Consider the following 9,793-nt stretch of genomic DNA (forward strand, 5'->3'; position numbering starts at 1 on the left):
GTAACCAGGCCAGCCCAATACAGCTTGGCTGGGCTCAGTTTGGCTCTACAATGTGAATTAGGCACTTGTGGAATAGTGTCACGAGCAGGCAGAGCCTGAGCCAATTGGACAAAACTGTTTAATATGTCTGGAGGTGAAAGGCTAGGAGCTGAGTGTTGAGAGGGTTTTTCCACTGTAGTGCAGAGCTGGAATCAGGAGATCTCCAAACATATTCCCTCTTCTTTAATACCTTTAGTAACAGTCTAGGGATGGAAGGCTCGCTGGCTGCAAGCTACTGCTGAAGCATGAGGGGGTCATTCAAGGTCCTCTCCCCCCGGAAACAAGCCTCTGTCTGGGCCGCTGAACCAGACCCCGTCCCCTGGGGCCCCAGAGAGTGTCTCCGTCCACACACTCCCCAAACAGGAATCGCACCACCCCAAGGCTCACCTGCACCCCTCAGTTGCACAACACTGCCATCTGCTGGTGGAGGCAGGAAGTGTGACTGCACTGCAGCAGGGTCGAAGACAGAGGAGAAAGGTTCGACCCCAACGACCTCAGCCACAACAGCCTTCGTTGTGTGGGAAGAGAGCAAACACTATAGCTAAACAGGAGTCATGTTGTTTTCGCGTCCATTTCATGTATTATTGATTTCTAGACAAGTGGGATGTTTATTGAGGCACGTCAACACACAGCTTTGTTCAAGGGCAAAACCACGAGAGTTATCTCTTTTGTACCGCAGAGCCAAATCTGTGAAGAGTAATCTGTTGTTTTGGTTGTTTGTGTGTGTGTGTGTGTGTGTGCACGCGCAAGAGTATTTTTTAAAGCATGTGTGTGAAAGTGTGTGCATGCGTACGTGCGTGTGTGAGAGAGAAAGAGTAAGTGTACAGTACGAGTTTATGTTTGTGTATACAGTACGGGCATGTGTTTTTGCAAGCGTGTATGAGTGTGTGTCTGTGTGTATGCGTTCGTGTGAGAGTATTTGCTCATATGGGGGTGCTTATATTTGTCCTGTTTCACACATGTACAAGTGTGTAACCTGTACAAGTGTGAGGTGTGAAATGGAAATGTGTTTCTTGCATATCTCACACCCTTGGAGAGTGAGGTCATGGCCAGGGTCAGCCATTATTGACGGTGACCCTGGGTCAAGTGCCTTTCTCAAGGGCAGTTCGACAGATGTTTTACATAGTCGGCTGGTTGGCAGGGGATTCGAACTAGCAAACTTTCAGTTACTGGCCCAACGCTCTGACCGCTAGGTTACTTGCGGCCCAATGTGCATGAGTGTGTGCATTTGTCTGTGTATATTTGCATGTGTGTCAACAGCCATGCTCACCAGCTCCATCACCCCACAGTCCAACACCTCCAGCCAGTCATCCTGGAAATGCACCTCTTTCTCAAAGGAGGGATGTGTGAATGGGAACGAACACTCCACCCAGCGGATCTCCAGCTCTGGCACAGAAAAGAGAGATGAGATGAAGGAGAGGAAAGGACGGGTTGAGACAAAGGGCGAGGGACTGATCCCAAAATTATCAAAAGGTTACATTTCCCTGTATCATTTCCTTCAAGAGACCAATGACCTAAGAGGACTATGGGCCTGTTAAAACTATTTTAAATGTTTCATTCCCTTCTTCCATGAAGTAATCATTGCTCTAAAATGACAGTGTAATCCAGAAGAGTTAATCTAGCAAGCTTTCACCAATGCCGTCATGCCAGACCATTTCAAGGAAGGGAAGAAGTATTGGAACAGAACCTTGGTAGGTGAACGCTACATGGAGAATTATGTTGACTACCATGGGGTATCAATATTGTGGGTACGTGGGCATCCATGAACTTGAAACGTTGTTTACCTTCTCCAAACAGGTGTCTGACCATACGGTCAAGGGTCTGTTTCAGGTCTCCTGCTTCTGAGGGGTCTGGCTCACCCCGCTCTCGAAGAGAGACTGGTCCTTTCCGCTCAAAACCTTGGCAAGCAGCTGAAAAACATGCACACACACACATATTTCAGAGACAACTCTTCAAAACAACACTGCTGCTAATGCTGTTAATATGGCTGATGATTGGACTTCACGTAGAATGAATTATTGTATGTGTATCTAAGTTTACTTCTCAATGTCTTTGCAGTACTCAGCAAAGCATATGCAATCGATAAAACTGTAGCGCTCGATGTTGTGTAACAATGGGATACTGTATTCATCCTACATTGTGAGTCCAACGCTTGTTGGCCTTGTTATGACCCTACATAGAAGGCCTTGACTTTGTGGTCTGGAGGAGAAGCTAATCAATAAAACTGTAGCTACTCAAGACAGTGTTATGTTTAGTTTAAATGTTCCCGTACCTTAACTCCACCAGCATTTGTTTTGATTTCAAAAGCTTTATGGGGACATGATACTGAAGTTCCCTAGTTCTCTTTTACTATAACTCTATACCCTTTTCACCTGAACCAAGCTGTCCTCTTGCTATGATTTTTCTTCTTCTTCTTCACATTGTCCTTTTCAGCAGGGTTCCAGAAACTATGGTGGATGCACAACCACGTCAACTCAGTGCAGATTGGTTTGCCTTGGCTTGGTTTCGGCTCATTAGTGTGAAAAGCCCAATACTGACCTGGTAGTTAGAGAAGAGGCGCACGCCCAACATCTGATGGAACACGGGGTAGTGGCTGGCGTCAATCTCGTCCCTTGGTTACACTTTGCCCGCCAGCAGGAAGCGGTCCAGTACCGAGCACACCCAGCTCCCTCTGGTGGGCCGAGGTGTGAGCGTGCAGCATGGTGCCCCGGTTGAGGTAGTAGCTGATCGCGTCGCTTCCGGCGGGAGTGGTCGGCCAGGATGAGCAGGCTGTCGAAATTCTGCTCCATCGTCACCACCGGACTGAGGTTGTCGTGGACCAAGTACAGCGGGTTGCCCTAGCGCATGATGTAGGCACGGTAGAAGTGGGCTTTGATTTGCTCTATGATGAGCCAGAGAGGATGTTGGGCTTGGTTGTGCAGGTTGCGGCCCACCTTGGCCAGGATCTTGCTGGTCACGTTGGTGAAGTCGTCACAAGTGTATGAATGGATTTTCTCCTACCATATCTATTGTGTTATATTCTCCTACATTATTTTAACAGCTCTACAAACGTTAAAGTGTTTTCTTTCCAATGGTACCAATTATATGCATATTATATGGATTCTGGGCCTGAGCAACAGGCAGTTTACTTTGGGCATGTCATGGAAATTGGGAAACTAGGACCCTAGCCCTAAGAAGCTTTAGAGGGCCAAAAAATAAGGGGAGATCATGTAAAGCTGGACTGAATGTCTTCATGTTGGATTGAGCTGGACGGAATGTCTTCATGTTGGACTGGACGGTGCTCAAATGAACTTCTATGCCCTTATTGATTAAATAATATCTCTGTGAGGTTACATGAGGCAAATAAATTAACTGATGAACACTCCGGCAAGAGGCTAGACGTTTCTGCAGGGCAGACACTATGAGCTCATCTAAAATCGGATACATACCCGTGCGTGTCCCATTACATTTATGAGCACAGCTATAATACTGGACGGCGGGCAAAAGCAGCGATTCATTTAAGAACGACTTAATTCAATCAACCCTGTGTCTCTCTCTTCCTCTTTTTCTTTCCCTCACTCTTCTTACAGCTGTAAGCATTTTTCCAGGCAGGTTTGCTTCAGTGGAGAAGACCGCATTGGAGCACCTGGGAGAATTGAGCTGTATGTATTAGGGACTAACCGTAGTGCTCTATCGGCTGCGCTCAAATATTTGCCCTTTCCCAGCAATTTTTCATGAGCTGAGAGGAGGGGATCTGAGTTTCTTCTTCCACGGTCCTCTCACTTTCTCTTGCTGGCACGCAATGGTGAAATAGACACACGCACGCACATACACACCGACACTAGGGACACACACACACACGCACAGAGAGACTAAGGACAAAGGATGTTGCATTGCAGGGGCATTGCAGCAAAGTGGATTATGGTTCTTGATCTGGAAAGCTTTTGCCAGATCTAAATCGTAGGCTGTACAAGGTGTGGCCCTCATGAGCATAACTCATAACTCACGCTCGTATGCACGAGCGCACACACACACACACGCACACACAGTTACACACACACACACACCAATCCTCACAAACATTTATTGTAATATCCTTAAGGGGACCAAACAACTGAAAATCCTATTTTCCCTAACCTAACCTAACCTAAACTCCAAAACCCTAAAACGAAACCTAGCCCTAACTCCTAACCCTAAACCCAACCCTAACACTCACCCCGGTGCTTAACTTGTAAATTGGGAGGTGCCGGGAGGGGGGTGACCTGGGGTCCTTGGAGGTAATAGAAAAAAAAGTTGAATGAAGGATTGCATACATATCACCGGTTTTGCGTGCTGGCATAGAGCAGTAGAGTAGAAGTGCTTGCATACATTGCATACATGGGCCTTTTATAAATGCATTTCATGCAAATGTACATTATTTTAGATGACTGGAGACTTTAGCAGAATCTTTTTGTAATACCTCACAAATGAACAAAATGGCTACTTTGACACGGACAAACCCATCAATAGCATAGACCTAGGTGTGTGGAGACTCGCATATTGTATAACAAAAACAAATAATAATATGCTATTGATCCGCTGTGGCTAAATTATAGGCCTACTCCTGGTGTAGTTTTCTGAAAGATTGAATTTCTTTCTGAACAGACAGGAGTAATTCTATAACGTTGGTAAATGTATTTCAATTTATCAGGGTTACCGCGGCAATGAAGTGCAACGCTGGAGAGGTGAGAGTTGCAGGGACATGTCGATCAGAGCAGAGAGGGAAAGTTAATCTTTTTCTAGTTCTGTGAGAGATACAGGTGCTCTTCTTTCTCTCACCACTGCAATGGCCATGTGTTGGCCTATACAGGCTACAATGTCCCGCAAAACTTTAACCTAGGCCGGGCGCAACAAGAATCAATTCTTGGAATATCAGGCACGTTTTCACATTACGTGTTCTATTGGGCAAGAGAATTACCGAGGCAGTGGCGACACGTCATTCAATTTTGAGCCCCACATTTTTGGCAAAATAAATGTTATTTAGGCATTAATACATGTCAGTTAGCAAACAATGAAAAAAAATATATATATACATACAGTGGGGCAAAAAAGTATTTAGTCATCCACCAATTGTGCAAGCTCTCCCACATTAAAAGATGAGAGAGGCCTGTCATTTGTCATATGTACACTTCAATTATGACAGACAAAATAAAAAAATAAAAATCCAGAAAATCACATGAGAGAGAGAGAGAGAGAGAGAGAGAGAGAGAGAAATAAAGAAAGGGAAAAGTCCTGCATAATTCATGGTGAGGGACACCACTTGATTCACAGCACATCTCGCTACAGAGCTTTGAATAAGACCTGAGGTAATGTCACCTGAAATAGCTGCCTTTGAGTCACAGATAACCTGGCAGATCGAGCCGGGACCTCTCATTGCAATAATGAATGAAAGGGACTTTGTTGCTGCTTGTAGTGTACTGTATGTCAGTGGGCTTGCCTAACGTACTGTGACAGTCTCTGTCTGGCAGACCATGGACACAGACCAACACAAATGACACACTCCCATAGCTAAGGTGATAACTATTACCCAACCAAGGTCTTCGTTGGGCATGGGTGTGAGACTACTCCAGGTCCCAAGACAGTTGATTGTCACCACACAATGTATACCAGCAATGACAAGCCTGCTCATATCTGCTACACTTGTCAGTGAGGATCACGTGTAATAGGAGACACATTTCTATTACAGACATGCAATTAGTCACATTTGGGAGAACCGGATGCCGGTGCTACTTCCAGGATCTAAAAGCATTCGAATCCTGACGGGCCGTATTTCAAACAAAATAAATGAACATTGAATGTTTTGTTTCTCCACTTGATCTCAAACTTGTTTGATCTAAGCGCAAAGTCATTTACTAAATGCCTGATTTATGAAGGCATTGAGCGGATACTAGAATAGGTGTACAAGCCAATAGGGTGTGTGTGCGTGCGCGCGCACGTGTATGTACACTGTGTACAAAACACTAAGAACACCTGCTCGTTCCATGACTTAGACTGACCAGATGAATCCAGGTGAAAGCTATGATCCCTTATTGATGTCACTAGTTAAATCCCCTTTAATTAGTGTAGATGAAGGGGAGGAGACAGGTTAAAGAAGGATTGAGATATGAGATTGTGTGTTTGTGCCATTCAGATGTTGAATGGGCAAGACAAAAGATGTAAGTGCCTTTGAACGGGGTTTGGTAGTAGGTACCAGGTGCACCGGTTTGTGCCAAGAACTGCAACACTGCTGGGTTTTCCACGCTCAACAGTTTCCCTTGTGTATCAAGAATGGTCCACCACGTCAAGGACATCCAGCCAACTTGACACAACTGTGGGAAACATGGGCCAGCATCCATGTGGAAAGCTTTTGACACCTTCTAGAAACCAAAAAGAAATGAGGCTGTTCTGAGGGGGACAAAAGGGGGGGGGGATGCAACTCAATTTTAAGATGGTGTTCCATCCTAATGTTTGACTCAGACGCGCTGCAAGTCCCGCCTCTCCCATATCCTCATTGGTTTTTAGGAGTATATACCCACATTGGGTGATTGAAAGATGAACTGAGGTCCACACTCTAGTTGGTGGTGGTAATACACCTTAAAGTTGGTTGCCAACAGCCATATAAAGTCCAAAGAAGAAGAAGAAGCTTGAAAGAGGAGATTACTAGAAACAAACTCGGTTTACCCTTTTATCTGTGGATGAATTGTCAGAGTAGAGGACCTTGTGCAGTTCAGGTAAAATAACAACCCAATGTTTAAATCCCAGGACAAATTAGCTTGCAACAGCAAGCTAGCTAGCTAAATTGCCATAAATGTTGAATGCTTTTCGACCTGTCCCCAAATTAATATAGTTGATATTTCAACCTGCGTGTCCTGATCCCATCTGGTGTGGGTGGACAAAATCAACATTGTGGTCAGCATTTGAGCGTGCTTGCGTTGAGGGTGGGTGTGTGTCAGGTTGGTAGGCGGAATTGTGCGGAGGTGGCACAATTGTTTTGCAGTCAGCTATTCATCTCCCTGTGCCCTAAATGAGGAGGCAGATTGGGCTCAATCAATATGCACTGTCCACGCCAGCTACAACAGCTAAATGCCTGCTCCAGTACCAACACTTACATAGATACACTACCTAGCTAGTGTTAGCGAGCTAACCAGGGCCGGACTAACGCATTTCAGGCCCGGGGCACCTAAATCCAGTGGGCCCCCCAACCCAAGCAAGTCCTTCAGCACTCTTAAAGGTAAACAAAGTGAAGAGGTAGTAGGAGGTATCTACACACTCCACAGTTCAGTGTGTGTGTGTGGGAGCTGCAAAGGGTAAAAGGTCACAAATATAAATGTGCATGATGGTCTATTACTTCACTCCCAACAGCTAACCCCCCAAAGCCGCAACACCCACTCTTTCTCCACGGGCTGAAACGCCATCTCTTTCCCACTGCAGCTTGCCCTTTCCCCTCCCAACCCCGCTCCGTGTACTTGTCCCCTTTTCTAGATCACTAGCGACTGCACACTTACTCAGTTAGCAACACCATAGAAATAGAAATCCTAGTAGGGACATGCCGATTAAAGCGATTCTATGTGCACCTATCTCTATTCAAACAGTCGTTTGCACAAGCCGCCCATAATATGACAGCGCCGTTAAGAGACTAGCACTTGATCTAATTGGTGGGAAAGTCTTCGTCGTGGAACAACTCTGTAGGAGAGGAGTCTCACATGGGGAAACACTGTGGCGCTCAAAGCCCTTCTACTCCACTTGGCAGAAGGAGCCACTGTTGCAGTCCATTTATTGATGCCTTGGCTTAGAGAGGCGAGCAGCGCTTTGCCACATCATCGCAGCAGGAGGTGTTCGCAATCTCGCTCTCCATACGTCTGCCGTGAAAAACAACTGTCGGGCAGACTCATTCAAACAGCCACTACCAGTCACCTGAGAATTAGGATGCGATCAACGGAGGTGGTATCGATGATGACTGTGATGACAAGAGTGATGATGCCCAAGGTAATGATGATTAAGGTGGTGGTGGTGGTGACGATGGCAACGGTGATGATGATGATGACAACGACAGTGGTTATGATGAATATGTGATGACAAAGCTGACAATGATCATGAGTAGGACACCAGACAATCCCTATGTTCAGTTGGGGGCTGAGGGAGATTCCGCCAACACATATTCAGTCTAAACCTAATCATGATATCCGTGATGACGTCAAGGAGCAGTAGAAATACCAGTAGCAATGTCAGCAATGCGACAGAAGCCATGAAGAGGATAAATGAGGAGGGTGTTCAGATGACGGGATGACCCAATTTGGACAAGTCACGTCCTCCGAGCCAGCCTGCTTGCGGGGAGACTCCGCTTCACAAGAACATATCATCTCCTTGATGGCAGAGAGTCTGACGTAATCGATCATCTTTTCATCAGGCATCAAATGATATGACAGGGAGGGAGCGAAAATTCTGTAGAGACGAGAGAACAGAATAAAAGGCTAGACGAGGACATAACAGGTGAAGGAGGAAGTGAGAGAGACAGTCTCTGAAAGTTGGACGACAGAGTGAACAAATAAAAAGGACAGGAGAAAAGAGGACATCATCTGAAATGGAAACGATTTTCTACAAAGAGAGAGGGGGATGCAGGACGAGAACAACAGAGAAGCAGTGAAAGAGGGAACAGAGAAAGTCAGAGACAGTAACAGAGAGAGGGAAGAAAAAGAGAGAATAAGGAAGTCGAGACACTGAGCGATACAAAGAAGGAGAGAATAAAAGAGGAAGAAGAAATCACTCACAGTGGGAAGGTACAGAGAGAAAGGGTGCGAGAGAGGAGGGGGAGATGGATTTGGTATTTACCGGATGGCTGCACGCTCTCGTTTACTCCCCGGCGTGCCCCGCCTCATTGAGCCACAGTAAGGCGTGTGGGTGCACGCGGATGCGGCTCACGGCTGTCGTTGGGCCCAGGAGAGCAACTGTAATTGATGGCGAGAATTACGCCGGCCTTTCCCGTGGATGTCTGCTCAATGAGCAAGGCCCTGCCGAAGGGGCCCAGTGGAGTCATATTTCACACCGGTTCTCAGGCCCCGACAGTGACGTGGCTGCTGAAGCACAACCACCAGCGAGGAACCAAATGGTGTGAAAGTAGTGTCAAAGCATACCACTACAATGACAACTGGAGAAGGACACTGATAAGATACAGGTAACTTCTGAAATAAAGGGAACCACAACAGAAAAGTGTCTTCATAGGGGCGTTGGGCCACCACAAGCCCCCAGAACACGAGCCACCAGAACACGAGCCACCAGAACACGAGCCACCAGAACACGAGCCACCAGAACACGAGCCACCAGAACACGAGCCCCCAGAACACGAGCCACCAGAACACGAGCCACCAGAACACGAGCCACCAGAACACGAGCCACCAGAACACGAGCCCCCAGAACACGAGCTCCCAGAACACGAGCCACCAGAACACGAGCCCCCAGAACACGAGCCACCAGAACACGAGCCCCCAGAACACGAGCCACCAGAACACGAGCCACCAGAACACGAGCCACCAGAACACGAGCCCCAGAACACGAGCTCCCAGAACACGAGCCACCAGAACACGAGCCACCAGAACACGAGCCACCAGAACACGAGCCCCCAGAACACGAGCCCCCAGAACACGAGCCCCCAGAACACGAGCCCCCAGAACACGAGCCACCAGAACACGAGCCCCCAGAACACGAGCCACCAGAACACGAGCCACCAGAACACGAGCTCCCAGAACATGAGCTGCCAGAA

The 9,793-nt window shown here is 47.0% G+C and overlaps 1 pseudogene; it reads right to left on the reverse strand.

The window, feature by feature from the left end:
- The window catches only part of LOC124038985, a 120,326-nt pseudogene extending 111,414 nt beyond the window's left edge, over positions 1–8,912 (reverse strand).
- Positions 8,913–9,793: the final 881 nt, after the last annotated feature.

The sequence above is a fragment of the Oncorhynchus gorbuscha genome, linkage group LG07 (assembly GCF_021184085.1).
Source record: "Oncorhynchus gorbuscha isolate QuinsamMale2020 ecotype Even-year linkage group LG07, OgorEven_v1.0, whole genome shotgun sequence".
NCBI lineage: Eukaryota > Metazoa > Chordata > Actinopteri > Salmoniformes > Salmonidae > Oncorhynchus > Oncorhynchus gorbuscha.